The 25,161-nt window shown below is 50.8% G+C and overlaps 1 protein-coding gene and 1 long non-coding RNA gene across 3 annotated transcripts in view; one reads left to right on the top strand and one right to left on the bottom strand.

Annotated features, from left to right (window-relative positions):
• Lrrn2 (leucine rich repeat neuronal 2) overlaps positions 1-3,368 on the bottom strand; it is a 40,778-nt gene extending 37,410 nt beyond the window's left edge. The window contains 1 exon segment of the mRNA XM_034513655.2: positions 3,242-3,368. The gene's annotated coding sequence lies outside the window, so the exon portion shown is untranslated.
• Positions 384-19,946, top strand: LOC143443662 (uncharacterized). Of its 2 annotated transcripts, XR_013112815.1 has the most exons (5): positions 384-620; positions 747-805; positions 911-5,975; positions 15,880-16,003; positions 19,185-19,946. It is a non-coding gene; the product is annotated as an uncharacterized LOC143443662 (long non-coding RNA). The 2 variants fall into 2 exon arrangements; XR_013112814.1 differs by having other exon boundaries at positions 384-805.
• Positions 19,947-25,161: the final 5,215 nt, after the last annotated feature.

Below are 25,161 nucleotides of genomic sequence, written 5' to 3'. Positions count from 1 at the left end.
GTTTACTCTGTTATACTTAACCAGAATGTCTTCCCAGCTCCTGCTGTGGCAGACACTGGCATTTCAGGTTTAGGATAAAGTTGTGTCTGCTGTCCTGACCATGATCTACCATGATATGCTGACCTGCAAGGGTTGAGACTGGTACTGGGAGGGCACTGGGACAGCTAGGAGTTGGGGATTGTGCCCCTGCTAGGCACTCATTACAGTTCCCAGCCATATTTTAGTGTATGTTATGGGGAAAATGATGTGGTCTCTCTAATCCATAGACTCAAGGGCTAGGCTGTATCCCTTGAGAATGTCAAGGGTCTATTGTACCTCTGTCGCTATGGAAACCAGTTCCCTTGTGGCAATCATGTTTGTAACATCCTCAGTGATGTGATGCACACAGATTGGAGCACAACAGTCCTCAGATAGAAAGCCACCTTCCCCCTAACCACTGGCTGCATCCTTTTATGATGTCTCCAGGGTCGCCTAAGCCTGAGTGCCTTACCGAAAAGTGTGTCAACTCAGAGGAAAAGGAGAGGATGAGCCTGTCGGCCTGCTAAGGTCTAGAATTACTCAAGGCCACTTGGAACCGCTTTGAAGCCCAATTCCTAGGACTTCTGCTTTCACGTTCACTTGTGTGTGGGTGTGGGAAAGGGGGCGGTTTGGAACAGAGCCCTTAGACCGTGTGTGGGTGTTGGATAGTTCAAAAGTCATTTCTGTTTGGTTTTGAAATGCATCATAGGTTTTTTTTTTTCTCCCAGCACACTTACTATGCAAATGAGTTAATATGTGTGAAGTACTTAGAACAGCCCGGCTCATGGTAAGTGCTTTCTAAGTGTTTGCTATTATTATTATTATTACTAAAATTGTATTTAGCTCGGGTCCGTATGAAAACAAATTTGCATTCTCTGCTTCTTTGCAACAGTCTTAACAAAGAAAATGGATGCCACAGAGACCCAGAGCCTGAGAAGTCCTGGGTCTTTGGAGTTTACACAACAGGGGATAAGACACCATCTATCTATCATTTGTCTGTTCTCCCAATTCACTGGAAGGAATGATACTTTACCAAGAACTAATGCTGGTGCCTGCAAAGGTGTCTGTGGCCTCTTTCCAGGGCGTCCTCCTGGCCACCTTCCCTGGGGCAGGGAGGATAGGGGCCTCTGCTCCTCCTCTCCAGTTTCCTGCCCTGCTCATTGCTCCTTTCAGCCGTTCATTCTCTCATCCGTAATTGTGTCCCATCTCTCCCTGCCCTCTCTACCAGGACCACCATCACTTTCTTTTCCACCCCTGGGCTAAGAGACTCTTAGAGACCGCTCTTGTTCCTTTTTATAATCAGAAGGCCCAGCACGGGGCCTGGCATGTAGTAGATATTAACAATGTTTGTTTTTCTTTGGAGGGGATAAATGTCACCTTATTTCTCTAGTAGCTGCCCAGTGTCCTCCACCTGTCTTGTCCTCTCTTCCTTACACACACATATACACACTCCCTCTACCTTTCCCTGGGTGGCTGCTCCTCTGCCTGCCCGGGTGCGGGAGGAGATGGTGTTTCCCATTGCCAGGAAAGCCCTTCTGACCCTGCTGGGGAAAAGGGCTGGAATTGCTTCCTCAGCTCAGCATGTCAGCACTGATACCTCCACACAGGGAGGAGGCTTGTTCTGTGCAATTTCCATCTCATTTGTCTTTTCATTTGTAGCTGAAATTGGCCAATTTCATCTGGAGTGTGCCTGGACTTTCTAGCAACCCATACCCACAAATGAACAACTTTAGTTGCTATCTAGAGAGGAACTGGCCCAGGATCTCCCCAGCTGAGCCTCCTGTGTACTGTTTTGAAGAATGATACCCCCACATGTGGTCTCCACACCTGAGTGTAGTCTCCACAAGAGCAAGTCAGGAGGATGAGGAAACTGAATGGCAGGGGTTTAGGGCTAAGGCCTGACTTCTCTTTGTGTCTCAGGAGAAGCCAAAGCACACAGGATAGGAGAGACATGGCTTGCCTCATTAACAGTAGGCAGCACAGACAGACATGCTGAGGGAAGGAAGTCAGATTCTGTTCAGGTGAAGTTTAAAACAGGTAAGATGGAATCCATGTGGTCACATTCGCTTCTCTTGTTAAGGAACATAAAGGAACAAGGGTGGTACTGGGTGTTCTAGGCCTTGATCTGGGAGTGATGACGTAGGGGATACTGCACACATCACATTCTAGTTCATCAAGCTGCACACGGAGAGTCTGCTTGTTCTTTATGAGTTCTACCACAGTAGAGCATAGGGGGCGGGAACTCCCCCAGTGTTTTTCAAACTTTATTGTGCTTATCATCTCACTGGAGTTTATTTGAAATACAAAGTTCTAGACCCCTGGTCTGAATTGCAAATGTATTATTCATTTTTTATTATATATTCACTGTATGGAGAATCTGCATTTTTAATGCACCCCACTTTAAGGATCTTTTGAAGCAGGTAGCCCACAGGCCATATAAGAGCACAGAGAACTTTGGACAGCTATCTAGACAAAGCGTCTGGATTTTGCCAGGAGCCACATAAGTGGTGAGGGGTCCCCAGTTGCCCATGGCAGGGAAAGTCAGAGGTTATTCAGGCTGTCAATAAAGGAAGGGCTGTCAGAACTGCAGATGAGACAGTTGACTAAGCTTGGATCAGATGAAAACAAGGGGAGAAAAATTCCTCCAGAGCACTCCTGTCCCTGGCACCTGCCCAAGATGGCTGGGCAACCTCATCAAGTGGCCAACTGCCCAGGGAGTGCAGTCCCCAGCAGAAGGATGGCATGAGATTGCAGGGTCTGCAGAGTGGACCTCATCAGTCTGGCATTCCTCAGCATGCAGCTGCTGTTCAGCAGGATGAAACTAGGTCCAGAAGACGTGTGACTGGAGATGTGCCCCTGGGGAGGGTACAGACTATGTGGCATTCCAATAGAGAGATGCCGGGGTAGGCTGGGTGTCTGAAAGCATGTGCAAGTGATGTCTGCTGAGCTGCCTTTGAAGACCTCAGAGGGCTCTAACAGGAGGAGTAGAGCCACACACAGGCATGGGACAGTTCCAGTATCAGCCCTTCACAAGACCATCATCCACTGAGTAATGCTCCACTGATTGCAGATGATGGCACCAAGACCGGTCACCAACCTGTCCAAAGCCACAGACACACACAGTGGGAACTAGACTCAGGTCCATATGGCTCAGGCCTGGAATCTGCTTGCCATTTTCCTCAGTCTGTGATAGGGTAGTTAAAGATTTCCCAATTGTTCTTACCTTACTGAAGTTTATTAGTGTGTTATGTGAAGCAGGTACTGAGCTCCATGCTATGGAGGAGAGATCAATCTGCAGTCAAAGAGTGACAAACCCAGGCTGATCAGTCGGTCGGTAACTGGGATCTGGAACTGAAATAGAAGGTGGATACTCCTAAGTCGGCTGCAGTCCTTTATCACTGGGAGTGGTCCTTCTCAGATACAGCCTACTTCACAAGTATTAGAAACTGTCTTTTCAGGGGCCCTTCCTTTTCTCAGAATGACTCATGGGACCAGGCTGAGAAAATGATCTCAATGGGGAAACTGAGGTCCAAAGAGCTTTGATGGGGTTAAGGTTAACATAATATTATATAGACCCCATGCGGGAAGTGAAGCACAGATCCACATTTCCTTGTGGCTTTACTTCCACAGCCTTTGAGATGTCCCTTTAGTCTGTATTTTCTGCCCCAGGTGCCCTCTGTCTTTCATTTGAACCATAGATGACAAAGGTGCAGTGAGGTCACCAACCAGCGCTCGAGTGGGGAGACAGGATAGCAGTGCATAGGCCTCGTGGACATGGGCTGTGTCAGCACAGGGAGGGGCAGAAGATGACATATGATATTTCTCACTACTAGTAAACCTGGCTAGCAGGGAGCCCACATACAACATGGGAGGCACATGAGAAGCAGCTGGTTCTGGGGTATCCTGTGGTAACCGCGCTCATTCAGTGTGCAAAGTCTTTGAACAAGGGCAGCTTGGGCATGCATGTGGTTGTCGTTCGCTTGCTCCTTCGCAGCAAACATTTTGAGGCAAATGTGATTTCTCCTGGCTGCCCACTTTACACCAGAAAACGCACCCTGCCTTCTCCAACTCGGCGTTAATTAGGCCAGTGACTGGGGGCTCTCCCGTCAACACAGCATGCTTCAGCATAGGTGGACATTCTGCTTTATCCTACAAGCTGTTTGTTATGTGTGTTTCTGTTATCCATTCTTTGCACCCTGTCTTCTATCACCTCCCTAATGGAAAGGCAGGACACAGCCCCCACAGGCTAGCATTCATCTTCCCAGCCTGACCCTTGGGAAGGCTATTAAACTGCTGTTGCCAGATATAGGAGGAGAAGGGAAAAAAAAAAAAGAAACAGTGCTCAGGGGAGAGGGACTGCAGTGGAGGGCAGAGGGACTCAGAGTCGGTGCTATCCATAAGTCAGGCCAAGGAGAAACAATGTGAGCTTTTAAGGGAGAGATATCTCCCAAACAGCAAGGCCAGGGAGGGAATGGGCTTCCAGAAGGAGGCCAGACTCTGCAGGAGGATGAGGTCACTGCTGTTCCATCTCAACTACAACATTAGAAAGTGCCCCCTCCCAAAGCATTGCAGAAGAAAATACGTAAGCCGGTAGACTGGCCCTATATAGAGTATGATTCCAGCTCATCCCTCTTCCTCTGGCTGCTGCCCCAGCACTCTGCACAGCCCTGATGGAACACGCTCTGCCGTGCACCATCTGCAACGTAGATGCTGGCAGGTGTGGTCTCTGCTGTCCTTTATGTCCTCTCTGCCAGCCTCATCCCTTCCCACCCCAGGAAACTCACTCACTTACTCCCCTTCCTCTGCCTTTAAGACAAAGTGTCCCCTTGGCTGTCACTCCTAGCCACAGACCCCTTCTTCTTAAGCCTCCATGATTTGCTTTTGGAACTCGGGGGCTTTGCTGTGTTTACCGTCATCTCCCTAGCTTCCACCTCCCGGAGCTCCTGGCAGGCTAAGAGCCCTGATTTTCAACTCCTAGCTCCATGCTTACCTTGAACTCTGTTCTTTCTGGGCCCAACCTCTGCCCACCTGCAGGCCCATTCTCCTCTTTCACGGGCTCTCCTTATAACCTCTTGTAATCTCTTATACTGCCAGAGTTGGCCCAGCGGCCATCTTTCATACAGATTTTTCCTTCCTTTTCGGTTCCCTCAAGCACCAAATTCTACTTGTGTTTTTAGATATTCTACTTACGTATCCTAAATCAGATATGCTACCCCTCTGCTCTTGTAGTGGGTGGCCCCACTTCCTAAGAGTCTGTTCTATATCCCTAGGTACCATTCTTTCTGCTTTAGTTGGCTTTCCACTACTGTAAGAAAACACATGGGATACCTTAACTTACAAAGAGGAAAGGTTTATCGAACCCACAGTTTGGGAGGTTCCAGTGGTGACTGATCGGTCGTGGTGCTTTGGGCCACTGGTAAGGAAGTCCATCATGGTGGGGAGCATGTGGTGAAGCAAACTGTTCACCTCATGGCAGGGATAGGACAAGGGGAAGAGACTGTGGTTCCTACACTCCTTCTCTTTTAAAGACATACCCCCAACATGTGGCCTAAACCTCCCAACAGCACCACTCTGGGGAATATACCTCTAATACACTGCCCTTTGGGAGCCCCTATTCAGAGCAGTATGCCATCTCTTTGGTGCCCCGATGGCAGAGTAGTCATATGTTCCAGGGCCCGAGGACACAGTTCCAAATGGACACCAGGAGGCCACAATTACTATCCAGTCTCATTTTAAACTGTTTGTAAAATAAACATCTCAGCAGACGGTGCTTGCTTCCCTCCAGTGTTTTCCCCACTGAGTTTGTGTGTCCCCGGGGCACTGCCGCTGAAAAGCAAGTTAAGAGAATGGTTCTCCAGTGCCCAGCATGAGCTCAGCAGACAGGAGACTCCTCCAAGATTCTGCTCAAAACAGACTCCTCCAGGTACAGCTACGGGCGCTGGAGCCTTCGAGATGAGGTAGGTCCAATTATTCAGAACCACTTCTAGGGGGACTCAAAGTCATTGGCTCTTCCTAGACGTAAAGCCTAGTTATAGCTATGGCTGTTGGTAAGGCCTTGGTTGGGCCAAACTATAGGTTTTCCTCAAGGCCACGTGACTATTTCCACATGCCCCCTGTATCAGTCCCATCATGGATACCCGGTGTATCCTTAGTGTGTCCCTACAGGCAGTGATTTGTTCTCGTCACCCTACCAGAGAGGGGGAGGCAGGAGAGCTCAACAAGATGTCTCCTGGGTGTTGTTTCCACAGCAGGGCTGGTCCAACTCGTGGTTGCTTTCCAGTCACTTAATGCCTCTGGCACTGCACACCTCAGGTTGAGGACTAAGAGCCCCACAAATCCTCCTTAATTAAACCTCCTGGGGCCCCTGCTGAGTGGTAATGACTTGTCACCCCTTCCAGGAGCAAAAACACCCAGGCAGATTTTGTAGCTTTCAATGGGCATGTTCAGGGCCCAACAGATTGTTTTTATAGGTAGAACCTGCACACCCTGACCCAAGACCACTCAGCCTGACCCAGGATCTGACATCTTGAGAAGGCAACGGTGACAAGGAGCAGGGGCTGCAAAGGTTGCTTGGCATTTTGATTAACTGAGCAACCTGCAAATTAGATGCCAACTACCACGCAAATATGGAAATTATAAGACAGCCAATAGTTTTAGACATTTTAGGCAATAAAATAGCACACCTGCCTGTGATCAACACATTTACAATCCCAATTGATTTTACTTTCATTCCAAGTAAAATGGAAAGTGCGGATGTCAGGCATAATATTGAGAAGATCCAGTCTTGTCCTGCAAATGGTGGTGGTACTCGGGGCAAGCCGTATGTGACTCTTACTCATGTAAACACAGGCACATCTCATGGGCAAGCATTTACTGAGGACCTACTGTGTGTAGAACAACTTTCCAGGTGCTAGAGCACACAGTACCCTCATGCAGTAGAGCTCAGTAGAATAAATATCTATGTTTTTCTCTCATTTAATATTTACTAAGTGCCATTGGCTAGTCATGCGACCCTGAGCACGTTGGTGTCCTTACTTGTAAAACGGAGTGAGACAATTATCTCCTGGTGGCTGAATGTTCAACAAATGGTAGCACATCCAGCCATTCCCTCTCTTGGAATACTACTCAGCAACAAAGATGGATCGCTGATCGATGTTGATCATGACTTGACGGATCTGAAGGAGAGTATGCTTAGTGCAGGGGGGAAAACTAATGGTAAAAGATTACAGCCTGTATGATTCATCTTACAGAACATCTGGACATCCTATAAACTGTCGTGACAGAACAGAACATCTGGACATCATATAACTAGTGGCAACAGATTGGTGGGGGTGCACTGTTATAAAGGGACAGCAGAGCGGAGTCCAGTGCCCCTAGTTAACTATCTTACATTATTTAGTAATGTGAGATAGTGTCTCATTGTGTAGCTTAGGCTAGCCTGGAACTCTCTACGTAACATAGGCTAGCTGTGAGTGCTGGGATGACAGACATGTTCACCATGCCTACCTGTTCAGTATCTTGATTTCAGTTGTAGTAACACAAAGACACACACACACACACACACACACACACACACACACACACACACACACTATGGGTCACGCCAAGTCAGTTTCCTGTTTTTCTTCTTTCCCGCCTGCCTGCCTGCCTGCCTGCCTGCCTGCCTGCCTTCCTTCCTTCCTTCCTTCCTTCCTTCCTTCCTTCCTTCCTCCCTCCCTCCCTCCCTCCCTCCCTCCCTCCCTTCTGCCCTCTCCTGCCCTCCTCCCTCTCCTGCACCCAGCCATGGCTTCTCCGTTAAGTTCTGGCTGTCCTGGAACTTGCTCTGTATACCAGGCTTGCCTCGAACTCAGAGATCTGGCTTCCTCTATCATCAGAGGTGTGTACCATCATGCCCGGCTTAGTTTCCTGGCTTTAATATTGCAGTGTAATTAAGCAGGATCTTAAATGCAGGAAAGGCTGGATGAATCGTCTTTAGGACTTCCCTGTACATTTCTTTGTACCTCCAGCGAATCTATACTTGGTTTAAAATAAAAAGCTGCTTTAAAATTCAGCGCGTCTAGTCCACAGCAAGTGTTCAATACGTGTTATTTTATTGCTACCGTGGAACGCCAGCATGGGAGTACCCCTGTGAATAAAACCCAGGCTTTGTCATTGAGGAGCTTCCAACCCAACAGAAGCAAAGGACCAGCAAATAAGGGCATTTTGTAGACTGTGCAGAGTGTGCTCAGTATGTGGGAGGAATTTCCTGGAAGGCATGTCAGTAGATGTGCATGCTGAGGTGTGGGGAAGAGCCAGCCAGGAGGGGAGATTGGGAAGGTCCCCAGGGTGAGAGGTGTGGAGCAGCAAAGGGTGGCTGGGGGAACAGGGCAGCTGGCTCAAGGCAGTGAAGGCTGAGGAGAGGCATGGGAGAGCATGGCTCCTGGTCTTTAGGAGAGGATTCAAGGAGCACCGTCCTCCGTTAGCTCCCAGGTCTTCGTTCTTCACTATGGACTCTCTGGGGACTTCTGCTTCTGGATGGGACACTGTCCCTAGTCTGGAGTGAAGGTTCTGAGGATCTCTGAGAAAAGTACAAGGCTGGCTCCCCTAAACTGCAGGTTGGACCTCAGATCCTATCTTCTACCCCATGGGGGTTTGGGTTTTGGTGTAACTCCTCCATCTTTTGCTATGGATCGTCTTGAGTGGACAACAGCCTTTTCCCACAAGCATAGCTAGGTAGCAGCGGGGGTAGGATTGGAGTCAGGCCCCAAACACGAGGCCCAGGCTCAACTCTGCTTGATCAGACACGGGACTGCACGGGAGCCACCAAACCCTCAAATGTCACATGTGAAAGAGTTCTCGAGAGAGCTACTGGTGGGGAGAGGCCTTCACAAGAGCCCCTGGCTTCCCTTTAAACCTGGGCTGGCTCTGCAGCTGGTGGAAGGGAGGGGTGAGAAGTGCTGAGGAACACCCAGAAGCCACTGGCGAGATCCAGCCTTTGGGCCTACCAATGCCATACTCAAGAGCCAGAGTTTCCTCTAGCTTAGGAATATTTTTAAAAAATATTTATTTTTAAATGATCTTTTATGTGTATGTGTAGCTTGCATTTATGTATGTACACCACATGTGAGCCTGGTGCCTGTGGAGGTCAGAAGAGGGAATTGGGTCCCTTTGGACTAGAGTTACAGACAGTTATGACCTGCCATGTGGGTGTGAGGACTTGGACCTCAGTCCTCTGCAAGAACAGCCAATGCTCTTAACTTCAGAGCTAATTCTCTATTCCTACCTGCTTTTTGCTATAAGATTCTTTTAGTGTTTAAAGTTATTTTCTTAATGAATTCACTCCTTAATATTTTTAATTCATTTTTTTTTTTTTGTTCTCTCTGCCCTTTTATTTTGTTTGAAGCAGAATCTCACTATGTAGCCCAGGCTGGCCCCAAACTCATGATTCTTCCGTTACTACCCACAGAGTACTAGTGTTACAAGTATGTGATTACCACACCCAGTCCTCATTTGAGATTTTGAGCGATCTCCCTATATGGTCTGGGTTGGCCTTGGATTTGACATCCTTCTGCTAATAGCTCTCTAGTGTTGGGGTTACAGATATGAGCCACCATACTTGCTCTGAATATTCGTAAATACCTAATCTGTGCCAGGTGCCAGTGATGCAAGGTGACTAAACTGAAAAGCCTCTACCCTCAGGGGGTCGCAGCCTAGTGAAGGAGAAAAGCATTTCTCTGCAAAGTTCTCATCAATGTGATTAGCTATTGAGATGCATGTTGTGGGACCTGAGAGATGGCTCAGAGGTTAAGGGTACTTGCTGCTCTCCCAGAGGAGCCAAGTTTGGTTCCTAGCACTCTTGTCAAACAGCTCACAAAGTCCTGGAACTCCAAGGGGTCCAACCCCTCTTCTGGCCTCTACTGGTACCTGCACACATGTGGCACACACACACACATACAGACAAGCACATCAAAAATAAGAATAAACCTTTTGTAAGAAGGATGTACTAGGTGTGGTGGTGCACACTTTTGATCCCAGGACTCAGAAGGCAGAGGCAGGTGGATCTCTGTGAATCCCAGGTCAGCTTAGATTGCACAATGGGACTGTTTACAAACAAACAAACAAACACACAAACAAACAAACAATTGTAAAAAGGATTAAAAGAAACACATGGGATACTGTGAGTGTTCACCAGGGGTTGAGGAGGTAGATGGTCGATTTTCTAAAGAAAGGCAATTGAAGTTTGTCCCTGAATTTCAAGAGAAGTATAGGATCGGAGTAGCAAACAGACAGGGGACAGAGGACATGAAGGCCATGAGGACATAAGAGAAGCACAGGTGTAGAACCGGGGCTGTGGCTGTCAGTAAAGGCCCTGCCTCACCAGAATCAGGACTTGAATGGCTCCCAGCACCTGTGTTTTACCAAAACAAATAAATCCAGGTGTGGTAGTATGCACATGTAGTTCTGAGGCTGGGGAGGCAGAGAACCCTGGGGTTCCCTGGTCAGCCAGCCTAGCCTACTTCATGAGTTCTAGGTCGGTGAGAGATCCTTTCTCTAAAATAAGGCAGTTCTTGAGGAACATAATGACTTCTGAGGTTGTCCTCTGGCCTCCACATGTGCCCCTGCACACCTGCACACACTTGAACCTGCATGCGCACGTACACACACACACACACACACACACACACACGCACACACACACACACACACAGAGAGAGAGAGAGAGAGAGAGAGAGAGAGAGAGAGAGAGAGAGAGAGAGAGAGAAAGCATATTCCAAGAGCTCAGAGATCAAGAGTGGGCTTTGGGGCAGGCCTGGGCCAAGTCTCACATGAGGCTATTCCTGGCCATCCCAAAGAACACCGGGATGCCCTTAAGAGTGCTGAGGCTATGACAGACAGAATGTGCCCACACACGTCACTAGAGCAGTGACTGAGAGGCAAGACTAGAGATGTAAGGTGGTCACAGCCAGGGAGAAGGTAATCTCAAAGGCTGGCGTCAAAGGAGAGGCAGCCTGAAGTGCAGCTGTGGAGGAAGGGCAGTGAAGCGGCTGCACAAGGGGAGATGGGACCTGGCCACATACTGGACCTCAGGTAGGAAAGGAAGAATGGTGGATGAGTCCTAGCCCATGGCTTTCAGAAGCAGCAAGGAAGTGGCACCGTTTACAAAGTCAAGTCATGGCAGGCAGAGGTGGAAAGGGCGTGGGGAGTTAGGAAAAGCAGGACTCTGGCTGAGATAGCCCAAATTCAAAGTTTACCGGTGTAGCCTTAATCATCCCAGCATATGGCTATGAGGATACAGAGCTTGGGGGTCCCCTGCATGCGGATAAGGGGAGCTCTTCTTGTGGAGTCATGACCTGGAGGCAGGATCTTCAGTGTGAAAACAGTACCACCAACTGGGGCAACGACAAGGAAGGCTAACATTTAAAGACAGAGAGGAGACACATGAGTCAGCAAAGATGACCTGGGAGTAGCCAGAAAAGCCGGGAATACGGGAATACGGGGTCAGAGAACGCCAGAGAGAGGGAAGTGCCAAGAGTGAGGGGAAGCGCCTCCACAAAGGGAGCCTGTTACCCTCCAGCTTGAGCAGAATGGAGAGCTGCTTCCCAGGCTGGGGGAGGAAGCCATACCCGAGTGGGGCTGAGGAAGGTGTGGGCGGTGTGAAGTAGAGCACACTGGTGGAGCCAAGTCTCTCAAGACACTTGGCTGGAGAGGATGAAGATGGGGGCGGGGGCCAGCAACTGGGCTTGAGGAAGGACTTCGTTGTTGGTTTGCTTTCCTGAAGCCAGGAGAAACTACTGGAGGGCTGAAGGAAGGTGTTGGAACCCATCCACAGCAAGCGCTGACTGAGGTGGCACCTGTGACCTTGGCTGAAACAGAGGGAGTCGAGGAGGATAGTGAGAGGCAGTGTGCCTGACGGTTGGGAGGGACAAACTGGGAAGTTCTGCCTGTAGACAGCTATTTCTCTGCAAAGTGGGAGGTGAGGTCCTCGGCTGAGATCACCAGTGGAGGCGGAGGTTTGGGGAGGAGGGTGTGAAACAGTCATCGGGAGACTCAGCGGGGAGGACCAGGGAATGTGATAGGAATACCAGGCACTTTTGAAGAACAAGTTGCGTTGGTGATGGTGAGCTTGGTGATGTCCCCATCTGCCTCCGTGTGTGTTTGTGCACGCGTATGCGCACATGTGCGTGTATGTCCTCAGGAGTTTTGATCTCAGGTAAAGGCAGCAGAAAGAGCAATTGATCCAGAAGTGGGACCTGGGGGGAGGGGGGTAGCAATAAAAAAGAGAGCGGGTCAAGACAGCTTAGGATACTGGTGGGAGGATCCTTAACATGGACCTCAGAATCTGTATGGAATCAGCCGAGCGAATGAAAGGGGTCCAATGGACCCAAGGTCCCAATGTTTCAGGAATGGTGCTGTGAGGGTCCTTAGCCGACTAAGCTGGGAGAGCAGGAGGAGATGGTCATCAGAAAACAGGGTGCTCCTCTAGGTGACTTTGCAGGTGTTGGCCCTGATGGAGGGACCCACTGAAGGGCTGCTGGGCCTGAGGTAGGATATGCTGTCCACAGAGTCATTGATCTTACCAGGTGGCAGATCGGCTTGGAAAGAGGTGGGCAAGAAGGTGGAGTCATTATGGGAGGATGGGAGAGAGGGTAGGTATGGGGGAGGGGAGAGGGGAAATATGGGCAGGCACCAAAGGCCTTACTTAATAAGGAGAGTGGCTGGCAAAGAGGCAGGGAGGGGCAGTGTGACTCCGAGGCGTAGAGAAATGGCCTCCCCTTGCATCTGACATGCCCTGGGAACTAGCTCAGGAAAACGGAGAAAATCAGGAAGAGCAGGCAACAGACGCAGCACAAGGCCCAAGTCAGAAGCTCTATGTCTAGTTCCCACAGCGCTAAACACATGGCGTGACCTCAGGCAAGTCATTTCCCTTCCGAGCAGCTGAACTTTCTCATAAATAAAAGTAGGACTCAGGAAGTGGCTGAGGTCTGGCTTCCAACCCAGATTAAACATGACAGTATGGCATGTTTGGATAGTAATCCCTGGGTCAGCAGGAACCCCTAGACGTTGTCACCTGGATATGAGCTACAGTGTGAACCCAACTGGTGAGCCAGCATCCCTGGGCCCCAGCATCCCTGGGCCCCAGCATCCCTGCCATTACACCAGCATCTCCAGTGTGCCTTCTCAGAGGAGGCTGTAGGCGGGCTCATGAAAGAACAGACACTTGCTACAGGCAGAAGCCCATCTGCTGCCACAGAGGAAGCCAAGTGTCCTAGCTCCCCCTGTTCTCCTATCGTCCGTTCTTGCCACAGCCAAAGGAGCTATGGCATGCTCATCTGACCCGGAGAGAGCAGATGCTCCCTGCTCCTCTTTTAGCTGGTGGCTAGGTGGTCCTCGGTGGCCCCTCAATTTGTCAGAAGTTCTTCAAGGTAGAGGAGTGATCACCTGTCAGCTCCTTAACTCTAAGCCTTACTCCTCCTCAAGTCAGCCCTGAAGATGCTCAACCTTTCTAGTTGGGCAGCACCATCTCCCTGCATTGCTTGGAGCCTTCACAAGGCAGGTCTTTGTCTAGGGGTCAGCCACTTCTCAGGGCATCACATCAGGACCACTTCCAGGGTGCCCGAATTCTGAGAAGTGTTACATGCACACACCAGGAAAAACCCTCTATCTGGCTGGATGCTTGTACTCAGTAGTCAATGTTCAATAAACATTTGCGGAATAAATGAAGGCATTTCAAATATTTAAAGAGGAAAACCTTACCAAGTCCACCAGAATTCTACATTATCGATCGAATTACTTCTGTTTATTTGGGTAGATAATTAAAAGTCTAAAAAGAAACATTCTCTAATATTTATCAGGGCCAACCACACATCACAAATTTTTACAAATGTGAGCTGATCTTATTTTATGATCCCGTGAGCTGGAGATGTTAATCCCACTTTAGAAATAAGTGAACTGAGACCTAAAGAAAAGTTTAGAGCCTGTCTTGAGGCCACAGAGTAAGTAAGCAGTGGCCCCCGGCTTCTAACCTAGATTAGGAGCTAATTTTAAAGGTGAACTGTTCAGCACAGCAACTGCCCCCACAACTTCACAACACAGTGACATCAGGCGTGACAGGAGTGGAGGGGAAGACTGAGAAGTTGTGTGAAGGAAGAAGGCAGCGGAGGCTCCCCACTGCCTCTCCCCATGGCCTTATCCTGGGGAAGCTGTGCACACTTCCGAGCTCAGGGACCTTTGCCCAAGCAGAGTAGAAAAGGGTCTGGCTCCCTGCACGTCTCTTTCTCTTTGATGGCTGGGCTAGTTCTCCCTTCCCACTACCCTCTTACATTTCATTCAGAACTGTACTTCTTAGTTCTCTGAATGGTCCAGAGGCCTAGAAACAAGCCGAGACTCAGGGCCTGTGGACACTGTCCTTACCCATGTCCCATGAGGCCTATGATTCCTCGCCCCAGAAGAGACCCCTTGTTCCAGAGCTTAGGAGAGCAGGCGGCAGAGTTCTAGAAGGCATGCGTGGTCTGATCTGCTACAGCTAAACACAGCTGTAAGCTCCCCCACACCTGTTCAAGCCTGTCTGGCAGGTGAGCAGCTGTGTTCCACATCTGCCTGTCCATCTGTCTCCTTTGCAGGTCTGAAGGGACAGCTGATCCTCTTTAGAGGGGAGGCCCTAGGCCTGAGGTAACACCCTTACTTGAACTACTACTCCAAAGAGACTGAAAGAGGTGAGGAAGGAAGGCTTGTGCCTCAGTCTCCATTGGACACTCTGAACCCCTCCCCATGGCCAAGCCTCTCACTGCCTCCAGCTCCTCCTCCCAGCTTCCCAAGCTTCTGCCTGCCAAGCTCTGCAAATTACCACACATGCCAATAAGTCATTAGAAACCAGAACGGGTAAATGTGGGGTTGCCATGGAGACCAACACCAGAAACTGGCAGCCCTGGGGGCTGGCCAATGGCTCAGGTATATTAGGGGGAGAGCTGGGAAGGCTGAACTGCCTGACAGAGGCCGATCATAAGGTGCTACTGTGAGGTACTGCTGGCTCCGCCTCCTTTCTTACTTCCCACTCCCAGGACCTGTGTGCTGTTGTTCACCTGCTGCTTGGTAGGATGATGAATCCTGCATAGGCTGCGGTAGGTGGGGGCAGGTGCAGAGGAAGTGGCTGTGATAGAGTCCAGTTGGCAACCCCAGGGCAAGGAGTACTGCAGCCCTAAGAAGCCTGGGCTTGGTTACATATGTTTTGGAAAAACTAAGGGCCCAATGAGGGTCTGAAGGCAGGGCAGAATCCAAGCAATGCTGTTCTGGGTCTTACTTTACTTTGGCCAGGTACTTAGCACAGCACTCTTTGTAGGTAAGTACACACACACACACACACACACTACACACTGGTGAGTGGAAGAGAGACTTTACAGAAGCAGGCAGGATTTGACAAGATAAAAGTAAGTCCTAGGTTGGAAGCCTAACTCGTTTGACAACTCAGTGTGACCTCTAACAAAGTCCCTTCTCTCTGTGCCTTGGCTTCACTGTCTGGAAGACATGGAGGAGGCACTTTAAGTCTAATGTTTTAAACTAGCTTTCAGGCCTCAGGATATAAAGCAATTCCCCCAGGGTCACTGGTAGGTCAGCAGGATCTTGAGTGGAGTTCTGGTCTACCTCCCTACATCATCATCATCATCATCATCATCATCATCATCATCATCATCGCCTTATACTCACTTTCCTATGGCTACTGTAACAAATTAACATGAATTCTGTGTCTTACTTGAGTTTATTTATTATAGACATAGAAGTCTGACTGGAATGGGCCTCTCCCAGTTAAAGTCAAGGTATCTATAGGTTCATTCCTTTCTGGAGGCCCCAGGGAACACCGCTTCATGCTTTTCCCTTTTCTTCCAGAAGCTGCCTTCATTTCTTGGCCTAAGGCTAACAATGACTGGTCAAGTCTTTCTGAATTGCATCTCTCCAGCTCCGACTTCTGTCCCCTCTTCACAGGACCCTGTGGTTACACTGTACTCACCAGGTTAGTCCAGGACATCTCTTGATTTGAGTGTTGATCCGCACCTTTCATTGCTATTCACAAACTTACCATCTCTTTCCTATGTGACAACATAGTCACAGGCTCGGGGGACTAGTGTCATACAAAAGGGCTTTTACTCTGCCTACCATACACTGCAGTTTTGTTTCGAGACAAAGCAAAACATCCAATTCTAAAAGCACTGGAAAGCACAAGGCCAGATGACTCTCAGTTATAAAGTAACTGAGACCCGGGTTCCTCCTCTCATCTCTTGAGATTTCCTTCCGAGGAAACAACAGGAACTCTGGAACCTGCATGTCCCGTGGCACTGTTAACAGGAAGTTGCAGGCTGCACAGAGATGACTGTAGGACCACCAGAAAAGGGGGCCTAGGGAGGAACGAATGAGAACCATTCTAAAGAGCCTCCTTAGCTCCACCCACATTCACCTTGACATTCAGATTACCCTGCAGTGTCTGTTCTTGGTTTTCTTTCCTGATAAGCTCAGATCGAGCTATGTGTGTCAGTCAGGTGCAGGAGACGCACTGATTCAGCTGTCATCAAGCTGAGATACTAACCTCTCTTCTACACCCTTCAAAAAAACGATACCCAAGACTGGAAAGCTCGGTCTTGGAACCTTCTTGTGAGGAGCTCACCAGTCCTAGGGGCCATTTCCAGCACTGCAGGTGAAACAGCTTCCTCCTTGCTCTGGGGGAGAGATGGTAGCTTCCTCTCTCTTTCCACCTGACCTCTGTCCTCTGTCTTGGCAGATACAGTCTGCCAGGGCCTGAGACCCCGTAAGGCTGAATAACACTACACAGAAAGGTGGGAAGTAACCGTGGCCTGGGCCAGGTCTGTAGATTTTATTCAAATGGATCAGTCTCTTCTCAGCAGTTTCTTCCTTGGTATGAACCAGCAGCTCATTCTCATTGCTACCTCTCATGTTCCAGGGGACTCTGGAAAGGGGACGCAGAAGGGAAAAGCTGTTCTCTGGGGAAAAGGAAGAGAAACTAATATTTATTGAGTGTCTACTTTGTAGTAGGCACTTCACACAGATTAGTTCATTTAATGTGGTGGCTGAGAACCAGAGCTCTGGAGTCACAGTGATGTGGGGCTGCATTCTGGCTCTGCCACTTGCCGACTATGTGTGGCCTCCGGCAAGTGACTTAAAGCTTCTCGGCTTTAGTTTCCTCAGCTGCAAAATGGGGGAAAATAATGTCTGCTTCCTAGCGTTCTGTGGATTAAATGAGATGAATGCAGTAAAGCCTTGGGCACCGCAGAAGCACGCACAAGTGTTAGCTATTATTACTAACAACCCTGGGAAGTAGCTGTTATTAACCCAGACTTAACACGAGCCCAAGTTGAGACTCAGAGAGGTTAAGCTAAAATGCCCAAGGGCAAGTAGCTAGAAAATGGGGCTCTTACCCAGCTCCAGCTGACTCCACTTGCTGGATACTGTGAGCCACAAAGACAACAGCCTTAGACTCTGCCCTGTAGCTTCAAGGAGCTGGACCTGCGGCATAGTTTGAATGTTCCTTTCTCAACTCTTGAGGGTCCAGAACAGGAGAAGGGACTGGTAGTGAATAGTGGCGATTTTATCGGTGTGACTCCTGGCTTCTACTTGTTGGCTGAGGTCCAAGGAGTGGTGCATTTTTTTGCTTATACTTTGAGGAGGTGAGGGCACCCCAGTGGATTCTCTTACCCTCTGCTGCAGGGGTGAGCTACTCCCTGCTCCCATGGAGCACTCCCTACAGGGGGCGGGGGGGGGGGGGGGGGAGCAGCCACTTCACTCACAGGACTGTCAGGGAGTAACCTGCCAGACAGGAGCTCAGGGCCACTAAGATGCAATAGAAGAGGCTGGCTGCTGACTAGAAAGGAAAATGAAGCCCAGGGGCGTTCCAGAGCAACAGGCCACAGATACCAGATGGGCTAAGGACATTTGTGGACTGCTCAGATTCTGAGAACAGAACAGAAAGCAGCTGGACCTGGAAAAGAGGCAAAAAACCCTGGAGGACACCATGAGAAACAGAAGCTACAGGGAAGGGACTCATCCCCTACTTCCCTGCCCCCCCCCCCACAGAGCTTGCTGACTTGCTCCCTCCCCTAAGGTGACCCCTAATCCTCCCCTCCTGCTTGATCACCCTCTCACCCCTCCAGGTATAGATTCTTGATCTCTCCCCTATGCAGAGTGGAACCCCACTTTGTTCTCCAGGCCCCCCCGATCTGCTGCACCTCCCGGGGAAGCGTTCCCTCCGTACTCCCACACAAAGCGCACAGTTCTGATAACATTTATAGTCTAAATCGCACAGTTTAGCACTTGGTTTTAAATACTGTCTGGTATTATTCCCTCGTTTTATTTCAAAGTATGAATTCTGCCTCCCTAACTCCTCTGAGCATCTCCCTACCAGCAGCGACTAGGTCTTACACTTTTCCACACCCATACCCCAACCCCCACCCCCCACACACACACTAAGTGCCACAAACAAGTGGGCACATACTGATTGACCAAAATACTCTTGGTGACAAGAGAACGCTGGAACTGATGACCCCACCCTAGGGTTTCAAAAATCCAAATCCATCTCACCCAGAGAGGCTAAAGTCCTCAACCAGAACCCTCAGCTTCTGCCTTTCTCAGCACCATACTCTTCCTGGCTCCTCCTCTTTGCCCTTCTCCAGCATGCCAGGCCCCATCCTGCCTTCCAGCTGCCACACCAGCCTTCTGCCCAGCATTCATTTCCCGATGTCTAGTCAGTCACCTGTGACCACCCTGAACGACCCTTCCTCCTACCCCTCCCCCTTCCCTCCAGGCCTCTCATCTATCTATCTATTTCTCTGGCTATATTTTTCTCTGGAACACTTCACACTCTCTAACATGCTGGTTGCTTTCTAAGTTTACTTTGCTGTATCCCCAGATGGCAACATAAAAGCTCCTTAAGGGCTGAGCTCTCCGATATTCCCTGCTGCCTGTACGCCTGGGGCAGGCACGGAGGCTTGATAAACACTGGCTAATGAAGAGGCACACCACCTACCCTGTTTATGAAGGCAGAGGCATGGCAGTGCAGAGATGGGCTGTGGGTGGCGCCATTCCACAGATCCCCTGGGCTGTGGGAGTCTATGTCCCTCTTTGCCTGGACTATCCTGAGCATCCGGTCGAATGTCAGCCTCTCCTTTCCCTTTCCTCTGGCACAGGTTTTCCAGGACATGGAGACTTTTGCCTTCCCGAGCTGGACCTTTCTGGCCCTACTCTGCATGTCCAAGTGCAGTGCTATGCAGACACAAACCTTCCTTGCTGTTATTCTCTCTGCTTCCGGGAAGGATCAGATAAGACAGACCCGCTTCTCCTGGGGGACCCAAGCTGGCTGCTTCACAACCATCGCCCCCTCCTACCTCATGTTTTCTCTGAAGGAGCTGCCTCAAGAGATCCTTGTAAACAGAACCCGCTGCACTGGCTCTCCCCAGCACACTGAGCCTGCTGTGTTAGCAGCAGCCCATTGCCGGCCCTACATAGCCTGCCTGGCTCCTTTCACCTTCGCCGCCTGTGTTCCATTCTCCCCTCCCCCAGAGAGCCATGCTTTGGTTGGACCCTCTCTTGTGTCCATGGGCACTGAGTCAGGGGTCAGCTTCTTGGAGGCCCTGGGGGCTCTGACCGAGACAGAAAGAAGTAGTGTTAGATCTTGTGTTTTGTTTCATTTTGAGACAGGGTCTCACTGAGTAGCTCTGGCTGTCCTGGAACTCTCTCTATAGACCAGGCTGGCCTCAAACTCAGAGATCTGTGTCCCTCTGCCTCCTGAGTGCTGTTATGAAAGGCATGTGCCACCACTGCCTGAACTGTCAGGTCCTGGGGGGTTGCAGCTATGGCTCATTGTCAGAATGCTTGGTTAGCAGGTGAAAGAGCCTAGGCTCAATCCCTAGAACCACCAAGAAACAAACAATAAAAACAGGTTAATAGTATTGAATATCATCACCTGTGGGAACTGGGAGACGGGGTCGGGGAGACTTTGAAGTTTCCTAAAGAGGGAAGGTGACCACTGGCTTGGACCATGGGGAACTTGTTCATGTAGGAAGAAGCTGGCTAGCTAAGAGAGTAGGCTACATGACTCAGGGTACCTCTAGGCCAATAATGGCTTAGTCCTGGAGGGTGGTGAAGGGGCTGGAACCCTGAAGTCAGAGAAGGGTTTAAATCCCTCCCTCTTTTCATGTCTACTTCAGCAAGTGTAAGCCTCAATTGTTCTGTGTTTCAATTAGGGACAGGAAAGCCACCCAGCTAATAGGGCTATTTGGGGTCTAGTTGGGCAAGCACTTTGCACAGTGCCTGGCACACGAGTGCTCAGCTAGGGGCTGTACTGTGTGTCATTACAAGTCGAGAGGTGGAAGCTGAGAAGCCATTTTTGCCCCAGGAACTCTCTGCATGCTCTTCGTGTTGGAACTTGCTTCAAGTCCATCAAACGCTGAACAGCAGGGAAGATGTGGGTGGAAGAAACACACAGAGACAAACTGAATTCTAAAGCAGACCTGGTTAAACTCACCTCCTACAAGGCAGCTCTCTAAGGCCAAAGCATCTCCCAGGTCCCCAGAAAGTACCAGAAACCAGAATACAAGGCCTTGGGTATAGCAGAATCTGGACACTGGTGGCTTAGACATGTGTGGGGAGTCAAGGTCACACAACCAAACCCAGCAGGGCTGCACCAAGCCCCCTGTTTAGAAGCACACTCTTTTAGACCAAGGGGTGTGGGGCTGTTCTGGGCAGCTAGCCAGCCCCACTAGACACCCAGCTCCTAGCATCAGGAACAAAAAGGCTGAAGAGGGCCACTAAGTGGTGTTAGTGATCTCCATAAAGGACAATACATACATTCCTCGGTGCCTTTTCATATACAACTCCTGTGCCCCAGATACCCTTAGCCCCACTGTCCTGAGGCTCCCCACTTTTGCTAGCTGGCCCCCTTTCTGGCCTTGCCCCAAATATCAAGTGTTTCAGCAAGTCTTTTCTAGTCTAAAGACACAAATACATTCCTCTCTTCAACTCTAGACTATATAGCACCAACTCCTTGCTAATAATAACAGCAACTTATATAGCACTTACTGCATCTCAGACACTTCCCTGGGCTCTTTGGCCTGTATTCCCTCCCCTTATGAAGTAGGTGCTATTATCATACCAGTTATGAGACAGAGAAACTGAGGTTCAGAGAGGGTAGATGAGTTTCCCAGCGTCTCCCAGCAACAAGTGTTGCAGCCTGGGTAGAACTTGGGTGGGTGACTCCAGAATCTATACCCTTACTGTGCGTTCCCTAAGGGCAGAGACAATAGCTGATTCAACTGTTTCTGAACAGAGTAGGTGCTTTAGGGAAGATGTGTTGGCTGAACAAGTAAAGCTCAAATGAAACAAATTCCATGCCTGTCCATAGCCTAGTGACAGCTACACTATTCAGGAAATCTAAGACAAAGTCACCTTTCTGGTCTGGCCTCTCTTGGCGGCCAGTCACACACTTCTGCAGCAGGACCTATCTTGCTGTGGCTATTTTTTTCCCACACCCCTGTGTTTGTTTTGAAGTCATCCTCTATCACTGTCTTCTTCCTGTTTGTGCCTGTCCCCCTTCCCCCTTCGACCACTGACCTTGTCCTGGCCCGAAGTCCTTGCAGGTACCCAAGCTACCCACTCCCCTTCTCTATCTCTGGGCTTTTGTGACAGTGACGGCTTAGCCAAAGAAGCCAAGAACAAGAGCAACACGGACTCATTAGGCTGACCACCTATGAAGCTCCAACACTGGCCTCAGATAAACACAGCAATGACCTCCTCACTCTTCACTCCGATAAAGGTGGAGACCGAGGGAGAGTGGTTGCCACCTACTTCTGTAGGTCAAAGGGATTCTCTGCCCTCCCTGTGTCCTCTGCAATGCCCTCCTTCCCCTAGGAAGCCTTCCTGGATCATGTGAGAAGGTTTATTCATGCAACCCGTTCAGCAAATATAGTCTGTATTCTAAGTAGAGAGACAAGACACACCCCTGAAAAGCTAGGGCGAATGTGGGCTCCGTTGCAACTGTAGAATTCAGCAGATGTCGTAAGTATCATAAGAGGCAACTGAACTGCAGTGGTGGTTTCCAAAACCATGGAGGGCAAGTGGTCCATTCTCTTTAGGCTCCAGATTCCCCAGCTAGAACGCAGATACTAGGATGCAGCCCTTTAGGACTGAATATGATGGTTTCTGTAAAGCTCCTCACAGCCTGCTGCAGAGCAGCTGCTCCAGAATCTGTCTTTAATTCCTTTCTTGAACGAACCACTGATGTTTACACAGTCCTGGCCTCTATCCAGTCCTGGATATACAAACCACTCCATCCTTTCAGGTTAGAAACAACTTAAGTGATACATTGTATATAGGAAGCAGTGGGGATCAGATGTTAAGGGTCATTCTGTGATTATGCTGTTAATTTGCTGGAGTTATTAATACTCCTCGTCTCCCTCCACCAAACCTTTGAAAGAAACTGGCGGGCATGGAACCATCAAGTTAAATACAAGTTCAGTTCTGCCTGTGAGGTGGAGGTTTGTCTATTTCTTACATCCTCCACGCTTAAAACAGGCACATAGTAGGTGTTTAATGAGTAGTTGTTGGACAAATAAATTTTTTAAAAAGCAATGCGTTCCCTCCTTCCCTTCAAACAAAAGAAACAAGGGGGGTAGGGAGGAAGAGGAGGAGCAATTGAGTGAGTGGTAGGGCAAAGGGGATACCAGAAACAAGAAAATTCAGGTGCCAGACCGACCAACCTGGTCCTCTCTGCAAAGGGGATGCTCCAGGGACAACGGTACATGTGCACCCACTGTCAAGAGTCGAGGAAGCCATTGTGTAAGCTTGTGGTTTAAGCTGCATTTTACAGAAAGGCAAAGGTGGAGGTAGAGACCTGGAAGGAAGGAAGGAAGGGAGGGAGGGAGGGAGGGAGGGAGGGAGGGAGGGAGGGAAGGAGGGAGGGAAACTTGGAGGGGGATAGTGGAAGCTGAGCAGTAAAGTGTAAAAGTAAAGGGAGATGGAGAGGTGCTTCGGAGGAGGGAAGAATAAAGGAGGGACAGGGGAAAGGGGGAAGACGTGGGCAGTTAGGAAGTATTCTGCTGGCCTAGCTTGGTTCAATGAGGCCCAGACCTTTGCATTCTTATGGCTATTCCGAGTCTCCCTCAGGGTAAGCTCTGGCAGATCCGGTTTTGGGGGGTGCTTCTAGGTGCCAGACCCTGGGAGTGTCAAAATCCCTGAGGTGCCAGAGAGTTTTTCCACTCTACCCTTTCCAAATAATATTCTACCCTAGGCCCCAGGCCCCCTAACCAGGCAGCAGGCAACATCTGAGGCAGTGCAGGGAAGGAAGAAGGCCCGAGAGGCACAGACCCCTATCTGTGCTCCTCTCTTCCACTTCTTCACGTCCTGGCCGGGGAAAGTGGGTCAAGCCACCACAAGGTAGGGAGAAGACCCATTGGCCAGGGAGCCTTCCTGTCCTGCACATAGCCCTGCTCCTCCCTGCTCTTTTGGAAGACTGTTCAAGGAGCCCAGCGGCCACTGACAGGAGGTTTCTGGCTTTCCCTCGGAAAGGGAACACTGTCCAGAGTGATGTCGAGGCAAGCGGCATGGATTCTGGATAAGTAAAGACGCCTAGATCTTTGCTCCTGGTCCCCTTGATAATGGTGAAGAAGCTGGCAAAGACCACTCCTGTTGTCCTGACCTGGCTGCTCTCTCCAGTGCCCTCTTGCCTCCTGGGGTCTTCAAGCAGACGCCAGCCAGTCCATCTCTGGCAACCAGCGGCAACCAGCGCTGTGCCCAGCCCACCCCCTCCAAGCCCTGCCAGTCGCCCAATTAGAAGCTGCGTTGGCTTCAACAGATGGGAGCTGCGGCAGCCTGAGGAACAGAGCACAAAGCCCAGCTGACATTTTCCTTCCTGTTCATTTGGTGGGGGAGGAAGGGCAGGGGCAGCCGGGAGCATTGCAACACCCCACCAGGGCCCACCCCCGGGGTCCAGTTCTCTCCTTCAGCTTCTCAGTTCATCTGCCTCACCCCCGCCGCTTGCGGATCTTGGCTGGCTGGGCAGTCTGCGCCCGCACAACCCTGTCATGCCAGCAGGACAGACGGCCCACCTGTGGCTGGCCAGCCCAGCCTGTCCCTGGCATGATGCGGTGGCCTCAGAGCTGCTTTAAACCGCACAGCACCCAGGCTAAGCCCGGCCGGCCCCTCCCCCACCCAAAAGTCCCATCCTAGACTGCAGTCAGACCCCAGTCTCCCGCTCCGGAGGAGCCTGGCTCTCGGTGCCAGATACTTTGTACAGACCCAACCAAGGCCATCCTGTCTTTTCTGCATAGCCACCACCCGAGCTCCCAGGAAGGGAAAGTACCCTAGGCTCTGGTGCGCTTCCACCCTGCGAGTCCGCCTCTGTCACGCCCTCTCTAACCCCGGAGCCACCTCTTTGGCTCCTCCACATCTCCAGGGCTCCCCGCTACCCAGCAACAGTTTGAGGGGTTGGGGCCTCTCCCAGTTGATTCAGGCCCCGACCCCCTCCCCCCCGCCGCACGGGTCCAGCCGGTGCAGCGGCCACCTCCTTTGCATTCTCCAGCTCTCCTTCCTTCTCCCCTCCCGGCCTTCTCCTAAATCACCAGCTCTCCTGCAGGCATCTCGGCGACCGCCGCGGTCGCGGCCGCGCTCCCCTCCCCCACCCGGTCATCAAAGCCCGGGCCGCGGGGACAGGATCGCGGCGACCCTCGAGGCCGCGCCAGCGTCCTCGGAGTCCACGACCCCGGCCGCCGGGGAGCCGCACACTCACCGCGCGGGCGCTGTCCTATGTCTGTCACTCGCCGCCCGGCTGGGATCGCTTCTCCACTGCGCTCTGCTACCCAGGCCCGGGAGGCTCACCGGGCGCCTTCCCCAACCTGCACTTGTCTTGGGAGTGGTCGCAACGCTGATCCTGCGAGGGCGTCAGCAAAATGACAGTGTCCCCAATCCTGCGCGTCGCGGCCGGAGGCTGGCGGCCAGGGCCAGCGCTCCCGGAGCGCCGCGCGTCTGCGGAGCACGGAGCAGGCCCGCGGCGCCCGGCGCCCCCGCCGCGCCTCCTCCCTCCTGGCTGCTCGCGCTCGTCCTCCTCACTAGCTGCTCCGCCGCGCTCCCAACCTCCCTAGCCCACTCTGGTCGCCTCCTCCTGTCTGCTTG

Source organism: Arvicanthis niloticus, chromosome 10 (genome assembly GCF_011762505.2).
Source record: "Arvicanthis niloticus isolate mArvNil1 chromosome 10, mArvNil1.pat.X, whole genome shotgun sequence".
NCBI classification, from domain to species: domain Eukaryota; kingdom Metazoa; phylum Chordata; class Mammalia; order Rodentia; family Muridae; genus Arvicanthis; species Arvicanthis niloticus.
This window is presented reverse-complemented; position numbering and strand designations above follow the sequence as displayed.